Below are 18,214 nucleotides of genomic sequence, written 5' to 3'. Positions count from 1 at the left end.
AGGAAGTGTGCCAACACTTATCGCAAATGTTTTTGCTACATATTCAGCTGTAATGTCAGTCTTCACAAATGATGTCCTCAATGCGGGATTTCAAGTGAAGGAGCTGACATGTCCAGGACGTTGCTCGTCAACCACTGAGGTTCGATCGTCTTTGAACCGTTCTACAAAATTAAAACATTCCCGCGCTTCATAAAACTATCATGATTCATTGAAATCATTCGAGAGAAGATTGTTGCCCATTTTGCACCTTCAGAAAGCAACAAGCGGGTCACTCCAGATTGTTCAGCTAATGTGGAAATTTAAAGCGGACGCACAATCGTTAAATGCAATTTTGAAGTTATAAATGAAACAGTTTTTATCCGTTAGCTGTTCTTAGCCATCACAGTGACGCCAACCTAAAGTCATGAAAGAACAAAACTCCTCATACAAACTGTTTCATTTCTACATCAGTTTGTCTTTTATTTATTAAATGTCCCTAGCATTACGGTCGAATGAGCTGCATGGGCTTGTTAAAAGGGATATTATACTTCAAAATCCTACGTTTGCATTATTCCAACACTTAATCCATTGATCTATGTTCCATCCTTTTAATAGGTTGGTCTGCAAAGTCACGTTCCTCATGCAGTTGGGAAAGACTGCTCCACTTACAGTTTCTACTGTAGCTCCGCAGCATACCATCCTAAGCGTCTCACATAAGCACAACTAGAAGGAGATCCCTTTCACGTGCACGTCGCATGACATAAAGACGCCGACATTGACCGTGAAGCTTGTGTAGTATTCTTATCTCCTGCGAGGTTTGTTATCGTGTCTTACTCTGCGCTACTCTCGATAGACGATTTTCTGGTCATACGTGTGGCTGTTGAAGCACGGAGAAGCGAGATACATCAGAAAGCTACTAATGACATCTGTGAAACAGAGCTACGCGGAACGCACGTTGCAGAGGACTTGGAAGCTGTTGAACACCTATTTACAAAAATACTACCATAAGCAAGGGTTACGTCGTGGTTCCTTCCCCTCTCTCAAAGAATCATTACAACGACGAGGCACGATTAGAAATGAAACAGGTGTAGACTTAGCTTCTAGCCAGTAGTCGACGCAACCGTTGTAAATTCATGGCTGCGAGTCTAAATGAATATTTTTCGTGAACATCAACCGAAAAGGCTCCGATACAAGAAGTTCGATTAACACATTGCTAATCCAGTTTTTTGTTGTCTCTGTCATCACTTCTTATTTCAAAATCGTCTCATCTACCTTTCAAAAAGACAATGGCCGCGTGGGGTAGCCGAGCGGTCTAGGGCGCCTTGTCACGGTCCGGGCGGCTCCTCCGTCGGAGGTTCGAGTCTTCCCTCGTGTGTGTGTGTTTTGTCCTTAGTGTAAGTTGGTTTTAGTTAGATTAAGTAGTATGTAGGCTTAGGGACCGATAACCTTAGCAGTTTGGTCCCATAAGTGCTTACCACACATTTCCACTTTCCAAAAAGACAATGGGTTTAAAGAAGCCTGATGAAGTGGATATGTAAGTTGTTTCATCATTCAATTGCCCCGTAATGCCGAAAGAAATAACAATTTGCTGCTTTAATTTGGTTACCAAATGTTCACCACGGCGCACCTACATACCCACGGTTACACACCGTAGGCATCCCCGTACCATGTGACCGCGAGTCGGTGCTCCATAGTGATTTCTTTCGATGGCCAGCACTGAAAGGTAAAGCCTGTCACGAAGCCTCAACTATGCCACACGATATGCGCCCTCGAATCGCCACAGCATGCGACGGCATATCATCAGAATGTAGTTTTATCTGTTCCTCTCATCATCTAACTGTATCACATTGCAAAAAAGGCCGTGAAACATGCAGACACCGATAAATCATAAACAGCTGAAAGATTTTGGAAATACTGTAGCTCCCGAGTAAAAATGTTACAACATTAATTATTTGAACTACATTTGCTATTATAATCAAAATGTGAAGTACTTCACTTGCTCGGTCTGAACAACTAGTGCTGTGGAATTGAAACGGTGAAGTGTCATGCTTTTTGTTGACATTTCTGTGCAATAAATCATTCGATATGAAAATCACGTTCTTTGCAGTATCTGTAAACAATCTCATTCTGGTCTGAAGTACCCGCACGAATTTGGCTTTCTCGGCTTTCACATAAAATACACGACAGTAAGATTAACATAATGTGCACGATGGTACTTGATGATGAGCACAGATTCCTTGTACTACATGTAACCTTAGTTACACAGCGACCAAGACTTTCAGATGGACGATTGAAGAGAGCATGGGGAAAGGGACTACACGAAAAGTAGCTGCCCACTGAGAAACAGTCAGCAGACGGCTCTGCGCAGTAGAGAACAAAAGCTAGCTCTCTCTCTCTCTCTCTCTCTCTCTCTCTCTCTCTCTCTCTCTCTCTCTGTGTGTGTGTGTGTGTGTGTGTGTGTGTGTGTGGGTGTGTGTGTGTGTTTCATCTCGACGTCCTCTTACCGTTCAAAAAGGGCGTATTGCCGAAGTTTGGGTGCAGATTTTAACGAACACAGTAAACTTAGACAGAACGCATCTTCCTTTCGTAGCCACTAAATGGCAGAACATTCGCAGTGATCGTTTCCTAGATCAGGCAACTGAAGCACGATAGACGGATTTCCCGAGCCGGTGCTACGAAATGAGAGCTGATCCAATGGCAACAGTGCAAGTGGTTTCTGTAAGACTCCTTCATTCCTAACATCTTGTCCTCTAAAATCTATTTCATTGGACGTTACAGACATCTGTAGTATTTATATCATGGACTCAGTTCCAAGTTCCAGAACTCGGACAAAAAGTTAGAAGTGCTAGTACTTAGTATAAGCCACACAAATCAGCCACATCCGGAGGCATCAAAGGAATTTTGTGAACTAGGATATACTCGCAGATATAAATTGTTTATACGCAATGTTCGCTTTCTTACATCGAAACATGGAAAGAGAACAGTGTATTGTCAGAAGGATATGATCATATTCGCCCATGATTGTCCACGTTTGATATTTATATAGTATACTTCAATGAGGTACAAAAGTCACGGGATACCTCCTAATTCCGTGTCGGACCTCCTTTTCCCCGGCACAGTGCAGCAACTCGACGTGGCATGGACTTAACAAGTCGTTGGAAGTCTCCTGCAGAAGTATTGAGCCATGCCGTCTCTACAGCCATCCATAACTGCGAAAGTGTTGCCGATGCAGGACTTTGTGCACGATCTGTCCTCTCGATTATGTCCCGTAAATGTTCGATGGGATTCATGTCGAGCGATTTGGGTGGCCAAATCATTCGCTGGAATTCTCCAGAAATTATCTACAAACCAGTTGCGAACAATTGTGTCCCGGTGACATGGCTCATTGTCATTCATAAAAATTCCATCGTTGTTTGGGAACATAGACGATGAATGGCTGCAAATAGCCTTCAAGTAGCTGAACATAACCATTTCCAATCAATGATCCTCGCAAACACAGCCCGCACCATTATGGAGCCGTCACAAGCTTGCTCGGTGCCTTGTTGACAACTTGGTCCATGGCTTCGTGATGTCTGTGCCACACCCTAATCCTCCCATCGGCTCTTACCAACTGAAATCGGGACACAACAGACCAGGCTACGGTTTTCCAGTAGGTCCAACCGATATGATCTCGAGCCCATGAGGGGCACTACTGGCAATGTCGTACTGTTAGCAAAGGCACTCGCGTCAGTCGTCTACACGTTAACACCAATTTTCGTAGCAGTGTCTTAACGGATACATTCGTCATACATTTCACGTTGATTTCTGCGGTCATTTCACGCAGTGTGCTAGTCTGTTAGCACTGACAACCCTACGCAAACGCCGCTGCTCTCGGTCGTTTTGCGAAGGCCATCGGCTACTGCATTGTCCATGGGGAGAGGTAATGTCTGAAATTTACGATTCTCGGCACTTTCGTGACACAGTAGATCTCGGAATATTTAATTCCCTAAACATTTCCGAAATGGAATGTCTATTGCGTCTAGCTTCAACTACCATTCGGCGTTCAAAGTTGTTAATTCCTGTCGTGCCGCCCGTAATCACATCGGAAACAATTTCACACGACTCATCTGAGTACAAATGACATCTCTGCCAGTGCACTCCGCTTTTATATCTTGTGTACGCGATACTACGACAATCTTTATATGTGCACATCTCTATCTCATAACTTTTGTCACCTCCGTATATGAACATTGCGCATCATCCAGGTATCTGTCGACCATATCGAGCTCCCACGAAAACATCGAGACCGTCTACTTGATGCTAACGAGGATGCCGAAATTGTATACGCACAGCACTGTTCGATCTTTGTGTAACATTTTTGGAAGTTGGACCGAAATAAATCTGAACTTCTAGTATCATACTTTTAACAGATGTGCTTAAGTATGGTATGGTAAGAATGGTCTCTATGTTCGAAGACAGTGGAAGCAAAAGTGTGGAACACAACCAGTAACTATTATGATAAGTTATAAACTTCAGTACTGTGGAGACGTAGATGTTCTGAGGATCTCGCACAGTTTCGTTCTGCTTCCTTTCCAGTGATCTGAAGATTTTGCACACTCACTATAGAAATGTAAAAAAAAAAAAAAAAAAAAAAAAGGTTCAAATGGCTCTGAGCACTATGCGACTTAACGTCTGAGGTCATCAGTCGCCTAGAACTTAGAACTAATTAAACCTAACTAACCTAAGGACATCACACACATCCATGCCCGAGGCAGGATTCGAACCTGCGACCGTAGCAGTCGCGCGGTTCCGGACTGAGCGCCTTGAACCGCTAGACCACCGCGGCCGGCTGTATCTTTGCAGTGATAAAAGAAGAATGTTCAGTGAAGTACACTGCCACCACACAATGCATGGGAGCAAAGATGTAGTAGTAGTAGTAGTAGTAGTAGTTGTAGTAGTAGTAGTATTGTCAGTCTTAAATTTATTAGTTCATAGTCGGTGTTATTGAGTCATATTGTCGCTACAGGCACTGTGTGCGTGAAACCTTGGTCCGACGTAATAGAGGGCATGGTGGCCCCAGTCAGATCAGGAAAATAAACAAAATAAAAATAAATTGAATGTGTGTTGTGTCATAGCTCGGCAGAAAGTTTAAAGACCTTTCGTTTCCGGTAAAGGCAACTGTAACAGGTGTTTCCTATCTTGATGAGGTAGAACTCTGGCTCTTTCCACAATTGTTAGAAGATGGACCACAGAACGTTATTTGGCAGCAGATGATGCGCCGCCTCACTGCCGTATCTCAGTACGCGTCTGGTTACACGGCGTTGTATCCGACCGCTCGATTGGCCGCAAGAGGGTGGATGACAGAGCTTGTTTCGCATGGCCTCCACGTTCACCCAGCCTGACGCCATGCGGCTTTTACCTTTTGAGGGTTCATAAAGGATCATGCGTATGTGCCTCCGCTAGCAGTTGATCTACACGACCTAAGAAATAGGACTGAAGCTGTTGTTGCAACAATTACTCTAGTCACACTGATCAAGGTTTTAGAGGAACTCTATTATCGACTTGATGCGTGCCGTGTGAAGAACACCTGTGAGACAAACTTTTCGAGTTGCTCTTCCACTTGATGAATTGTAAGCTGAATATAATAAGTGCTCCAAAGCCATAAAACGCCGATATTGTGTTTGAAACATCTGGTTGTTTAGAGCACGGTGTAATGCGGATTTGGACATTATACGCAAATTTTTGATTTGACAGTATGTTTTACTGATAAAGAAAGTCAGTTTACTAAGAATTACGACTTGCTTTAAACTGTCATCTACGGCTCTGAGTGAACCAAGTACCGGTGGCAATAAGCTGAATCTCAACATACATACGCACTCTACTGTTCTGCCTTCTATTCGTACATTAAGGAATTGAGCAATTTTACTTACTATTTACAAGATGAATTGTGCGCATTCCCATTGCAATAAATTTGAGCTTACCACAATGACAGTCATGCAGGATACTGGGTGGAACGTAGTATGAGAGTGAAATTCACATTTTCTCCGAATTTAACAATGTAGACGTCTACATACGAAGAATGTTTTTCTCAACATTTGGGGTAACTGCGTAAGCCGTCAGCTGAAAATGTTCTCTCTTTATATCTGATCAAATTTGACGCTTCAATTTCATATTGCTTACTTTTAATGTAACGTGTGTGCATTTTTGTCACTTTCAGTACAAAATGTTTTCTTTGATCAAGGAGCAAACAATGGAAGGTCTTGTCACAAACATCGTCCCTTATTCCGTGCAAACATTGTACGTTATTATTAATTTTATCTACTTACAATTTATATTCATGAGTTCCAGCTAACATTGTAATACGGAAAAAGTTAAAACGTCATTAAAATTGTACAATGTATGCTACTACACAACGCACAGAGATTTTTACTGTCTACCACATCTTTTAGGTTAGGGTATAGAATCTTTGATCTGTTTTGTACAGAATTAGCGCACTCATGGATCTGACAAACGCAGAGTTTTTTTAACTCACGATATTCTATTCAACCACTTCATCTTTATGAAAGATATGAAATAGCTTGAAAGAAATGTAAGTGTTGCAGTAAACATGAGAAATAGTATGACAAATGATATCAAGAATACAGAGAAGCTTCAAACTACTAGTAATAGAAGAAACGAAGCAGCTGCAGTTAATGACCAAGTACAAGAAAAGATGTTATAAAAATATGGACAGGATACATAAATACCTCGAAAAGGGAGATGTTGTTTCAGGGCACCGAAATATGGCACACAAAATAGAGGGCATTTGAACGAAAAACTAAAAGGTGTATTTGAAAATTCCGCTAGAATTTCCAATTCGTGTTATGTTGTCAGTCCCAATATTTCATCCAGTATCATCAACAAGTAAGGTATTCCTTACTAGCTGACCTAGGTAATATCGTGTCAGTTTTAAACATTTTGAGAAACCTAAAAAATTCTGGCTTCGGACGGATGTGTGGTGCACAAAACGCAGCTTCAATCTTCTGTTCAAAAATAGAAGAATGTAGTGGCGTCTAAAAACAGTGGTATATAAAGTAGAGTGCATATAATAGTTCAAAGAGGAAACACTTCGGTCTGTCAATGAGGGACCGTGTTTTTTGTTGCGTGAAAGTGTACATCATATCTTTTAGGACAATATACCGGATTCCACATTTTTCTGCGTGTAGGTTCCGCCCATGAAGTGGAGTGATACTAGAAGAGCTTTAAACACTAGTGTAAGATTGCAACAACCTATTCACTGGACCAGAAACGTTCTACAGCCACAAATACTTTTACGTGCAAGTCGAAGGGTACGAAATATGCTGGATGCAGAGCGTATGTTCTAAAAGTTTGTACTCCAAACTCCTCTGTTTTCAGAATGTCAAAACACTTATATGGGTCGATACATTGTCTAGACGTACAGGACTTTTTTCTTTTGAAAACTTTGGCCTTCGTTAGAAACTTCTTCATCCAGTTGGCCCAGTTGACTTCGATAGTATCCACGAGCCGTTGTTTTATCCTTTGCAAAGTATTAAATGAAAAGAATCCATTTTGCCTACAGGAAAACATTGTTAGTAACGTTTTCAACAAATGAAATAACGTCGTCCTCTTGGGTGCAAGTCACGGCTTCTTCGCATTACTTGATTTTCTTGTCATTAGTCATGAATTGATCCCTTTGGTTTAGCTAAATTGGCCACGTCTTGAAACGGATGGAACTGTTTCGTGCCCTAGCAGCAGTCACACGAACGTACCGGCTACTCACTACAAAGTTCTTCAAATCCCACCTGACGACTACACGCACACACGTATTTCAACGGTACAGAAAGCGGAAAAAATCAGATTGTGTCTTGCAAAATTGACCGCTTCAAACTAGCAAAATAAATTCAAAAATGCCTGTGTGAAGTCGGGCAGCGATTATCGGCTGTGGATTTAGTCACACCTGTTCCCTTGTACAACAGCAATTGCATGCGTGTAGTACAGATATGTGCTCAGAAAACGATCGTTACTCTTGTGTTTACTACGATACGGGTTATCAGCTTGCCACTCGCGGTTACCGTGGACACAGTCGTGACGATAGTTCAACTCCCTGCCAAGGCCTCTGGGAATGGGAATATTCCAAGCTGACGTGCGTAGTAAAGTGGATGCCGCATCTAATGTTGCTAGCTGACATTGGCGGTACAGTGCTGTGACGGTTTTTTTTTTTAGTTACCTACTCCTGCATCACATACGAAAAATCAACTAATGGATGCTTAATTAATTTCACAGTTTTCAACTTTGTCGTTGAAGGGGCAGCATTATTTTAATCGTATACCGTGCATCAGGTCATGCCCGGTTTCCCCAGCACCAAGATGAAAACTGTACTTAATCTTAGACGATCTGTGCTGGGAAGCAGGCAGAACTAAGGGGGATAATATGTGAGCGTACAGTACAACACCAATGTCCAGGGACAAATACCAGAGACGAAAAAGGACTTCCAAAGTGGCTGATATGCATTAAATGATTAATCAGATAGGATTACTGATCATTCGCTGATGATTCTGTTTCCTACAGGAATGTAATGTCGGGCGATCGAAAGGAAATGTCGAAGCAGTTTGACTAAATTTCCATTTGGTGAAATGAATGAGAGGTGCAAATGGTGATGGGAAAAATACTTTCAGAACCAGCTACGTAGCGATGGAAAACCGCCACAAAAGTGTTTTAATACATACAAATGCGAAAGGGCAAATTTTTCGACTGAAAATAAATACAATTGAAATCACTGTACTCTAGGTCATCTATCTTCTGTTTGCAGGTATTCTTATATTTCCGCATTCGTAGATACCATGTACTTAAACCGTATTCCTACCATACAGCTGAATGCAAGATCCGTACCTAAAAGATGTTTTGGTCATGGTAACACGCATTTTATTCCGCATTTCCGTGTGATCTGGTAAACGTAAATGCTTAGGAATGCCCACATTTGTGAATGTGGATCTACCCAGCTTTATACAGCCATAAAGTGACAGCACTGCAATACTGCGACGTTTCGACGAAGGTAATAACAATCAGTTTCTGGCAAAGTGTACTCGCAGCGGTATGTGTAGTTCAAATGATTCAAATGGCTCTGAGCACTATGGGGCTTGACCGCTGAGGTCATCAGTCCCCTAGAACTTAGAACTATGTAAACCTAACTAACCCAAGGACATCACACACATCCATGCCCGAGGAAGGATTCGAACCTGCGACCGCAGCGGTTGCGCGTTTCCGGGAGGTTGGATGCTTGTCTGCTTTCTAGAGCAGGTTAGGTGGCGATTTTTGACAGATTTGACGACACAGTGCAATGCTGGCGTAGGTACAAGTGTTTTAGAGCCGATCGTTGGCCGCACATTGGTCAACATGGGTATCTACAACAGACTATCCCCCATGTGTACCGATTTTAACCAACGACATCGTCAGTTACGATTGCAGTGGGTAGAGGAACATTGAGTCTGCATTGCGGATCAATGGGAACATGTCGCCTGCATGGGGGAATCACGTTTCTTCTTACACAAGGTCGATGGTCATTTCTGGACAAGCGGGCCATCGTACTGCCAAACACTATCACGATTGGTACACATAGTCGTTACTTCGGAGCAGTTGCTCCAGTTCTGACGTGTACAGGCTAGTGGTTGTCATATCTCCAATGTCTCCGTGACATTTCCTTCCAACAAGATAGCACGACACTACATGTTACTCATGCTGCCTGATATATCACAATACCTTGGATATTAGACTGTTGCCTCTTCCAGCACATTCGCCATGTCTGTCACCCACTGAAAGACAACATCTAGTACTGGTTGCCAAGAGAGTGCTATTACTCCACTCGCCAGCCACAGCAATTGAACTCTATACCAGAAGGAGCCTAGGATATCGTACCTGTACTGTCATCCAAGCTTGTTTCGACCCAGCCATGTTAGAATCATTGTTGCTAATTTGGCCCGTCTGTTTACTATATTTTGGCATTCTGTACACCCAAAATCACCTACAAATTTAATCGTGTGTTCCTCCTACTATAATGTACAGATACAATAAATAAACTTTTGTTAATAGCTATCCTTCCTGGTATAGAAATTTTAATAACCAGTACAAATTTCAATTTAAATTTTAAGATTTCGCTGCTATTTATTTCTGGTTTCAGCCACCTTACTGTTCCAAATAATTAATATGCGGACTGTCTGGCACCATACCACAGACGTTCTTGCTTTTAACATTTTGTCTTTGTAATGTGTAACGACGAATGTTCTTCTCTCTGATGTGGGCGGTCGGCGTCTCTCTATGATTACTCCGCTGCACTGCGTGTTCCAGGACTTCTTCTCTCCCTGTGCCATGGTAGAGAACCAACACGTTGAGCTCTGATCGTTCTTGGTGAGTTCCTGAAGTATTGTCTTGATGTCCCCTCATGCCAGCAGCTTTTCAATTGCTCAGCAGGTGTGGCCAACTTGTTGAGTTCATTCTCTGCTTAAAGTACGCACTTGGGGTTGCTAGACTACGCAGTCTTCAGTTAGAGTAGGGAGGCCTCTCGCAAAGGGTCGGTAACTCACTGATCCGTTAGAGATCCCCAGTCGAAAGTGTTTTCGCAGGTGTAGTGCTAAGCGGAGGGCACAGTTCTGAAGCCTCTGTAGACGACCAATGAATGTGCGCGTGTGTTGTGCATTTCAACAATTGAAAGCACAAGCTTCATGTAGGTAGCGAAGCTCTGATGAGGGATAGGCGTGGTCTGACGATTTAGGAACAACTATAGAAACCATATCCTTTCTGAGACTGTGTGGAGGAGGCTCTCAGTATGTTGATTCCAAGTGGTAATGCCCAGGTATTTGACCGAGATGTCCCGATGTTGTCCGTTCTCTGGATGGTAGAGTGGTAGTGCTGCTGCATTGGTCATGAAGTAACCACAGTGGCATATGTCCTTTTGCTGTTGGATTTCAGGTGCCATCTGGTGGGCCACCACAACAAATCCTCGACAGCTTGTTGCACTTAGTGCTATGGATAGATGGCACTCACGCTACAACTTAAGTGTACTGTGTTGTCGGAACTTGTTGTCTGGACTTATGGGCCGTCCTGGCAGTGTCTGCTGTGTATAATGTGTACAGAAGTTTCCAAGGATGGGTCTGTGCGGTATGCCGGCACAGGTGCGCTTCCGAAGACTTCCCTTCTGCTCCAGTGATGTATGATTGGAGGAGGAATATATGTAGAAAGAGACCTCCTTTCTAGAGAAGCTTGTACTGAAGCCCCTGGTGCCAGAAGGAGTCAAATACTCTTGACACATTTGGGAGTATGGCTCTAAAATACTCCAGCATTCAGCTGCATCCAACGCCTCCAAATTGGAGCAGTTGATCCAGTGTCATGTGGTGGTACTGGAAGTGAACTGTTCGCTTGGGAGCAGCATCATGTCTCAACGGGTTGTAGAAGACACCTTAAGTAATGTCGTCTGAAGACCTCCATCTCCTTCCAGTCTTCTGGTTAGATACCTGAGTGAAGAACCTGATTAAACATTGCTGCAATATAATCAGTGGTGGCAGGTGGCGTAGAAGGCCATTCCTTCCTGGTTTTCTAACTTTGAGCCATCCGAGGTGTTGCGCAACCTCAGCTGGGCTAATCCCATCAACGGTGTCCTCTTCAACAAAGGGATGTGCTGACAAGAAGACAACAAGCCTAATTACGACTAGTGCAGTTTAGTCTTGATCCATGGGCTCTTCAAAAGGCATAAAATTTGCCTCAAAAATATTTACCACTGCATTTGATTTGGTAACACGTTCGCTGACGACTTGCAGACAATCCTGTACCTGTGTCGAAGGAAGGTCTTTGTGGCCTTTCAAGTGGAGTCATCGTTCGCCCTTAGGATTGCCATTGATATTTAATGACTGCGACCTTGATTTCCTGACAATTGATTTAGTAGCTGCTTAGTTTGCGATTGACTAGTTAACTGTCACTGACGAAAGACTGCTCTTCTTTTACGGCTTCCAGCGAGTGTAGAGGCAACAGTCTTGATTGGTCCGGTGTAACTCTCGTGGGAGGTGGAGCTGCAAGTCGCGCAGCTTATGGGACTTGCTCGACAAAATGTCGGGAGTTCATGTCCCTGCCGACTTCTTCCGCTGAGGGATAGTGGCCATAGAAATCTCCGACTAGTGGTCCCAGCTGGTATGCTGTTAGACGAAGTATTGTCGTTGGGGTAGCGTCCCGGCAACATAAAGGTCCAAAATAACGAGTATATGGTCAGAGGATAGCGGGTTGCAGATAGTCGCTCCGATAAGATGCTTCACAAGCGCTACGTGAAGTGCGTCTGGATGACGGCCTGCTTTTGTGTAGCTTGTTGGTGACAGCGATATTCGCACCAGTCGCCTCTGTTGCACGGAGAAGCCGCGACTCACTGTTGTTGATGAGCCGCGAGTGTCACGTTGCATACTTTGTGATGAAGTCACTCTCGACCAAGACATTGCCTTTGGGTGAGAGAAGAGCTTTTAGCGCGAGCCACTTCGAGGTCTGCTCTGCGTGGTCTATTGCTGCCGAGGTCTGCTCTGGTCTATTGCTGCAACAAATTTGATGCGTCCGGCTGACGTCTCTACGGCGACGGTGGTTGCTTACATTGCGTGGAATGGTGCTGGTTGTGCCACATGGTGTTGTTCAAATGTGTGTGAATTCCTAAGGGACCAAACTGTTTAAGTCATCGGTCGCTAGACTTACTCGTACTACTTAAACTAATTTAAACTGACTTAGGCTACGCTAAGAACACACACACACACACACACACACACACACACACACACACACACACACACACACACACACACACACACACTCATGCCCGAGGGAGGACTCGAACCTCCGGCGGGAGGGGCCGCGCAGTCCGAGACATGACGCCTCAAACCTCGCGGCCATTCCACGCGGCGATGATGTTGTGTACTGCTACATTTAGGCACCTCTGTCCAGTTTCGAATTTGGAACGAAAGTCGTCCATAGGCCCAAAAACGAGGCGCTTCCTTCTAGCACAGACGCTGTCTCAATAGTCGTCAATACTTAATACCTGTTGCTAAAGCATAACAGGGCAGCCGTATAGCCTGTTACTTCTTCTGCCTAGATATCTGCGAACCTAAAACTCTCCACTCATCACCATCTTCATGCACAAACATTCTACGCTATATACATATCAGAAGGCGCAGTGCCATCAGCATTTTCAGGGAACACTGGATTCACCAGATGTATTTTTACTCAACAGGCGCATGAACAACACAACCCTGTAATCCAGAAAAGTAGCATGGAGCCTTCCGATCATGGCTAATACAGCTTCTTATTGTTTCTGGACAGCGGTAAATTTATACTATAGCCATAAACAGGTGTGCGTCCGTGAGTCTCTCCAACTATGAAGAACTATATAACAACTCAGGCAATGTAAAACTGAAGCTATGGGGAGTCAACTACAACAAGAGATCGGAATGCACTATTATGGGACTGCAGATGATGCAAAACTATGTTGTTATAATTACGATCTGCAAGAAACGAAAACAAGGAAATAAGGACTTGGCTAGGTATTTCAGACTATATTCGTCAGAGGTTCTCTTCCTTTATACTCGTGAAATATTTTCACAATGCAGGACTTTAGCAATAGTCGGCAAAATAATCTTCAGACTAATTCCAGTAGTGTGGCAACGTTTCTTTACCCGCGTGACTGGTCAAGATGACTCAATAGTTGCGGCCCTGCACTCAGTGTGGAGGAGGAAGGTCCAAATCCGCATACGTTCATGAAGAGTTGGGTTTTCAATCGCTTCCTTAAATTTCTTAAGAAAAATTCCGGGTAAGTTATTATAAACAAACACAGCTGATTTCCTTCCTCGTGTTGTTCTTCCCTACCGTATTCAATGTCCGTAATGACCTCCTTGTCGACAGAATCTTCCTTTCTTTCAAACGTGCATTTTGTCAGTTATTGTAGTTTCTGTTTTTGAAGTTTCTTGGGAGTCTTCTCATAAAAAAAGACAGTGTATGGTATCATTTCACTCGTCCCTACTAACGCGAATCTCACCGTATGTCGGAAATTTCCAGTACCATACGGCCATGTGACACGTGACCGAACTCTCGTAAACCAGGCCGGGGAACGAGAGCACTCAAACAGCGAAGCAAATACAGCCTACAGCAATCAGGCAAAGCAAACAGACTGCGATCGATCGTCAATTGGAGTTCTAACACGAACGACGTTTATGTTGCCTCCGCTTTTAAGATTTAAAGGGGGAGATGATTTTACTGCGAAAATGGAGCATTAGCACATTATTATGTCAGTTCGTGTAACAGGTCATATTAAAAATGATGATGTCCTTACGTAAGCATCTGCACGAGCAACCTTAGGCGGTTGTGAAACTGTGTAATAAGAGTTGTATTTCGTCCAGATATCAAATTGTAAGACGCTGAGATGTAATGAAAATATGGTAAGATGAACAATCGAAATGAATAACAGAATGAAGAATACAGAATAGAAAAACGTCAGGTAGGCAATAGATATCAGTTACGATGACATATGGAGCAAGTAACAAATAACAGAAAAATTGTAAAAGCAGCACTGGATTCCTGTAAATGTTTGTGCAGTTAAAGAGATTATTGTGACACACGGACAGTTATCCATGCAAATAGTAAAGTAATATAGTGCTATAAGAGGTATGCCGATGACGCCATAATTTTATTTCATGGGAATGAGGAAGACATGAAGCAGATGGCTAAGAAAATGTGTACCGCTCACTCTAAAAGACAGTTTACTTTAGAAACAGAACGATAATATCCTCAGTTATCTTGACTTAACCATTTCAAATGCGAACAGGAGACAAGTTCGGCATCTTCAGAAAACCGATATTCACGGAACTGTAATCCATGCAAAATCGTACCATCCTAAGCGGTGTAATGAGGCCTATTTTCAATCTAAGTTGTAAAGAATGACACGACTGTCTTTGGCACAGAACGAGTTAGATAAGGAGCTCGAGATATTGAAGCAGACTGTGGAAACAAAGGGATACGACAATTCTATGGTTACACGCATATACAGTAAATTAAAGCGCAGTTAGCACGAACTTAAACCAAGGAAGAAGTGTAATTTTGTCAAAATGTATCGTGGCGCAACTTCTGATAAAATCGAAGGGCACCTACATAAATTTGACGTATAAGTTGCCTACAGTTTGGAAAACGATCCATCAACCACACCACACCGCATCACTGGCAATACCGCGACGTGGTACCTTCTCGTCAACAGCAAATATACTACAAGACAGAAACTGCACTGCGTCACGCTGGTGGACTCACCCCTGTGCTCAAGTGCAACGTCGAAGATACAGATTTACCCAATTTTTAGTGCGGCACAGCAACAGCGGTCTGAATCTTTGTACAGACGATCGTGGCTTTCGACTACAGAGTAGCCCCCCATCACGTCTCTCCTTCCATGCTGACATACCCTTCACGACCTACTTTCAGTCATCTAAGTGGCACGCCATCATCTGAATCAGTGGCATGGATATCAACTATCTCTTCTGGGACGACATCGTCGAACTGGCAGACTTCTAGACATGTCTCCAAGCACAACACCTCTCTCTGCATCGACATCGACACTATCGGGCCACTTTCGCGAACTAACCAGCGAATTGGTTCAAATGGCTCTAAGCACTATGGGACCTAACATCTGGGGATGACGTGCTTCGACGGGGTTTCGGGGTGGGCGTGGTCGGGGAAGGCGGTAGATGTCGTGGGTGGTCATCTTCCTGGTCCTGAGGAGCTCGGTGCATTTATAGCTGTATTCCAAAAAGAACCAGCTGATGTGTGATATCTGAGGTGGGATATGTACCAAAGACGTCGGCAGGCGTCTCGAAACGGGTGCGAAACCGGTGGACAACATTCTAGTGAAGCTATATTATTTTGGCTTTTCCATAACTGGAGCATAATATCGGTGTAAATTGCTGTGGTCCTAGCTCTCACGTTAACCAGATCGAGGCCACCATCCCGCTTCGGTAAGGTGAGGGAAACATACTGGGCTTTGAAGACGTGTCCGGAACATATAAAAACCTGAAAGCCATCTATAGTCTGGCCGCCGTTATCGCACTGATCGGCATAATCTGCGCGATTTGCGGTATCCGGGCTGCCAGATAGGTACTGACGAAGGTGACTCTCTGGCACATATTCAGCTGGCACAGTGGTGACTCTGTACGTCTGCCTGGATGCGTTGCAGTAGCGCCCGAAAACTGATCGCCGAGGTGCGGCGAATGACTCGCATATACACCAATCCGAGACAGCGAAGGGTGTCCTCCGCTTCATGACGCATGATTTTGCGACGTTTATAGCGCTCCCTGCCCCTGCACTGCAACGGGTAATCCATTGCATCGTAGCTTGTAGGTCGGCCGCTGAAGTACGGTGAGGCCCAAGGCTTCCGCGTCGGCTCGGCAGCGGAACACGGGGTCCCGGAGTGGAATACCCGTCAAGCGTCGCTGTAACCCGCAGATGAGTGGTTACATCGCAATGGCACAACGCACGGTTACGGTGGGCAGCCCTGCCGTACTGAGCGTACGATCCGCTTAGGTTCTGTCAGTCTGCCATTGTTGAGAAGCCTGGACGTTGCCCCTTGAAGGAGCCACGTAATCACCTGCGTGATGCAGTCCATCACTGCGTTGAGGAATGCATGATTGGCACGGTCAAACGCTAGGTTGAAGTCGATGAAGATTTAAACGCCTGGCAGTCGCGAGTGTGTTCCCACAGCGATCTCTGAGGGCAGTCTGGATGTTATTATCGCTACCTAAGGATGTTTGTTCCTGGGAAACAATTTCTTGTAATGAACCGGCTGGCAGAGTGGCTCTTGATGTGTGTATGCCCTGGGCAGTCATCGTGTAGAAATCTCCAAGTGTCGATGGATAAATACAATACTGAAGTGCCTGCAAGCAACTTTCAAACAAAATGAGAGTAGTGAAATAGCTGACGATGGACAAAGCAAAGAGGACATAAAATGGAGGCTGATAATTTCTGAAAAAGAGATATTTGTTAACTTTTGATATAAACTTAAGTGTTAGGAAGTCTTTCCTAAAGGTATTTGTCTGGAATACAGTCTTCTATGGAAGTGAAACATGGATAATAAGAAGTTCAGACAAGAAGAGAAGAGAAGCATTTGAACTGCAGTGCTCTAGAGGGATGCTGGAGATTAGACGGGTAGGTAGGTGTAACTTACGAGGAGGTACTGAATCGAATTCGGGAGAAAAGAAAAATTGGTGGGATAACGTGTCTAAAAGATGGCATTAGCTGATAGGACACATTCTGGGGTGTCAAGTAATTGTTAATTTGACATTGGATGGAAGTGAGGGGGGTAAAAATTGCAGAGGGAGAACAAGGCTTGAATATAGGTTCAAATGCATGTAGGACGTGGTACGTACGCAAAGACGAAGAGTTTTGCACAGGATAGATTAGCATAGAGAGCTGCATCAAATCAGTATTCGGACTGAAGGCAACAGCAACAACAACAGTATTGCTAGGTATGAGTTACTACGTTGAGAAATTTACTTTTAATTAGAAAATCGTTGAAACGCTGAGAGTGCCTAAGTAAGCATTCGAAAGATGCTTATAAATCACTAGAAAACATGGAAAAACAAGTAATGGATCAGAGAACAGACAAGAGTGGAATGTTTGATTACAACTGTAATTAAAATGAAATTAAGTGGACGGCACATGTAGCTAAGCGAATTGATGGTAGATGGGCCAAGTAAATTATTTTTCGGATTTAAAAACTTAAAACGTCGACCTAATGGAAGCCCGTTGGATGGCATTGTAAAACAAGCGGGAGCAAGCGGGATACGTATAATCAGTGTCCCTAATGCATAGAAACGTCGAGACGAGAAATTATCGGGAAGTGGATGTCAAATGGTTGGTGATGGTGATCATGTGACAAGACAGCGTGACGATGCTGCTATTGGCAATGGAAGACTATAAGGGCGTGGTTCCCTGGCCACAAGGCTGGGAGTGGATTGTTTGTGCGACCAGGATGCCGCAAGAGTCAGTTGGGAAGCCAGACGTGAAAGTGCCCCTTGTGGCTTCTACGTAAATATCGCGGCCCCATTCCAACTGGGAGCTGATAGGGCCCGTGTTTTCACTTCGACAGCTCAGCATCCTCTGAGATAGCGCTCGATTTGGCCCGCAGTACTAATGAGTTGGCTAGGAAGTTAGTTTGTTGAATTATTCACAGCAGTTTTAAACATACATATTCTGCCTCCTTCCG

The 18,214-nt window shown here is 43.9% G+C and overlaps 2 protein-coding genes across 3 annotated transcripts in view; one reads left to right on the top strand and one right to left on the bottom strand.

The window, feature by feature from the left end:
- The window catches only part of LOC126327996 (graves disease carrier protein-like), a 184,168-nt gene that overhangs the window by 19,735 nt on the left and 146,219 nt on the right, over window positions 1-18,214 (top strand). The gene's annotated exons all lie outside the window — the stretch shown is intronic.
- Window positions 1-18,214, bottom strand: part of LOC126328012 (uncharacterized) — an 88,092-nt gene that overhangs the window by 23,448 nt on the left and 46,430 nt on the right. Inside the window, exon 1 of one of the 2 annotated variants that reach the window (XM_049995943.1) lies at window positions 5,940-6,210. The exons of the other annotated variant lie outside the window; for it this stretch is intronic. The gene's annotated coding sequence lies outside the window, so the exon portion shown is untranslated. Of the gene's footprint in view, window positions 1-5,939; window positions 6,211-18,214 lie in introns of those variants that run through there. 2 annotated transcript variants of the gene reach the window in all.

This window comes from Schistocerca gregaria, chromosome 2, assembly GCF_023897955.1.
Source record: "Schistocerca gregaria isolate iqSchGreg1 chromosome 2, iqSchGreg1.2, whole genome shotgun sequence".
Lineage (NCBI taxonomy): Eukaryota > Metazoa > Arthropoda > Insecta > Orthoptera > Acrididae > Schistocerca > Schistocerca gregaria.
Note: the sequence above shows the minus strand (reverse complement) of the source record. Positions and strands in the feature narration are given on the sequence as shown.